Raw genomic sequence first — 2,500 nt, forward strand, 5'->3', positions numbered from 1 at the left:
ATTGCCCAGTTTTGGCCAAATATGTGGAGAACATGTACAGAGAACCAGTACAGCTATTTGTTACCAACAGAGGTGAGAAGAAAGAGACGAAAGTGGAGGTCATCCAATCATCGGAAGGTACCATTCAGGGAGACCCGGTGGCTATGATCTTGTGCAGAGGGTACAACATGAACACACCAGGGTTAAACAGGTAGCATATGCACATGATCTCACGGGGCTGGGAAAGTAGCGGATGTAAGAAATTGGTGGGATATGATGCGGATACACGGTGCGGTCTTTTGTTATATCCCGAATGCAAAGAAGTCTGTCCTTATAGTAAAGCCAGCTTACTTTGACAAAGCCAAAAATCTCTGAATTATTAACTTCTCTTCGAGAAACCACCAGAAGTGAGCTAATTCGGCCATCACCAACAGACTGGTACTAAACGAACGGAAAAGAAAAATAATTTACCTTCCACCAGGAATGTGAGGGTTAGGCATCCCAAACCAGCTAAACCTTACCAACATAGAACACCAAAATTCCCTAAAAATCACGTCCTCTAAGACAAACAACAGGAGGAACACCGCACCATATTAGGTCAGCTATCGAATCATATGAAAAGAAAGGTAGAAATGGCACAGGAAAATGGAGTGTCCAACTGCCTGACAGCACTACCAAACAGGGCAAATGAATTCAACTTAAACAAAAATGAATTCACGAATGCTATTGCATTGAGGTATGGATGGTCATTGTAAAGGCTACCTAACAGATATGATCCTTTGGTACACATTTTGATCCAAACCATGCGATGATATGCAAGCAGGGGGGGTTTCATCTGCACGAAGCATGACGAAATAAGGAATCTCACTGCCCAAATGCTTCGGGGGGTATGCATGGATGTGACCATTGAACCAACACTATTCCCCTTAGGCACCGCACTTTCAACACATCTGATGAAGAATGAGTGGATGTCATCGCAAGAGGTTTCTGAACACAGGGACAACTGTCCTTCTATGACATGCAAATATGTGATCCAGTGGTCCCTGTAACAATAAACTAACTATTGAGGTGTCGCACTCCCGAAACGAGAATGAGAAAGTCAGGATGTACGAGGAGTGTATGCAGAATGTGGACCAGGGTTCATTCATTCCTATAACCTTCACGGCTTCAGGCGTGATGGGTACAAGGGCAAAAGAATTCCACGCTCGTCTAGCAGTGGTGATGGCAAAAAAGAAATAACAATCATAAAGCAGCATTGTACACTATCATGCTCACTCTTAATATCAGTTCTCCTGTTCCTGAGAGGTACCAGGTCTCTACACCCCGAAACCAACACATATACAAAACCTTGATTTTGAGCAGACTGTAGTAGAAAGTAGGATAAATGAACTTTTGTATTAGGCTTCAGGTGAAACAATACAAAATATAAAAGGGTAGTCGACCGCAGTCATTGGCGAGAGAGGGTCCAATGACCTGTGTCTGTGGGAGACAGATCTTGACTGCTTTCAACACAGTACCACGAGGATGGAGGTCTTTAAAAAAGTAGTAGTAGTAGTTGTAGTAGTAGTAGTAGTAGTAGTAGTAGTAGTAGTAGTAGTAGTAGTAGTAGTAGTAGTAGAAGAAGAAGAAGAAGCAGAAAAAGATAGTAGTAGGATGGATTCATCTACATGAGACATGAGGAGATAAGTGACCTCACAGCCCAAATGCTTCGGCAGGTATGCAGGGATGTGACCATTGACCCATCACTACTCCCCATAGAAGGGAAGAGCTTCAGGCACCACACTTCCAACACACCAGATGAAGCACGAGTGGATGTCAAAGAAATAGGTTTCTGGACACGGGGACAATTGGCCCTCTTTGACATACGAATTTGATCCTATGGCCCCCAGTTACAATTATCTAATTATAGAGGCATCCCACTCCCGAAATGAGAATGAGAAAATCGGGATGTACGAGAAGCGCATACAGAATGTGGACCAGGGATCGAATTTATAAAAGATCCTAACCGCTAAGTCTAGACATAAATCTTCAGAAAGGCGGATATTTTGCCTAAATCAGCTGTCAATAATGTCGAAGTTATGTCTAAACGTAAGCATTTAGGATGCTTACATAGGGATTTAGATAAAATCTCCACCATTAGGTTTAGGGTCTTTTATAAATTCGGCCCCAGGTTTCATTCACTTCGATAACCTTCACGACTTCAGGCGGGAGGTGTCCAAGGGCAAAGGCATTCTAGGCTCGTCTGGCAGAGGCGATGGCAGAAAAGAAACAATCAAAGAGAAGTATTGTAGCGTGAATGAGATGTAGACTTTTATTCTCACTCATAAAATCAGTTCTCCTGTGCCTGAGAGGTACCAGGTCCCCACTCCATATATCAGCACATATACAAAACCTCAATTTTGGGCAAATTGTAGTAGGAAGTAGGATAAATGAAATTTTGCATTAGTCTTCATTTAAGTAAAATAATACAAAATATAAAGATATAGCTAACCACAGTCTTTGGCGAGAGAGGGGCCGATGT

The 2,500-nt window shown here is 42.6% G+C and overlaps 1 protein-coding gene across 1 annotated transcript in view; it reads right to left on the reverse strand.

Annotated features, from left to right (window-relative positions):
* Positions 1-2,500, reverse strand: part of LOC143024343 (zwei Ig domain protein zig-8-like) — a 78,841-nt gene that overhangs the window by 63,721 nt on the left and 12,620 nt on the right. The window lies entirely within an intron of this gene.

This window comes from Oratosquilla oratoria, chromosome 4 (assembly GCF_046742065.1).
Source record: "Oratosquilla oratoria isolate Oo_2021 chromosome 4, ASM4674206v1, whole genome shotgun sequence".
NCBI classification, from domain to species: Eukaryota; Metazoa; Arthropoda; class Malacostraca; order Stomatopoda; family Squillidae; genus Oratosquilla; species Oratosquilla oratoria.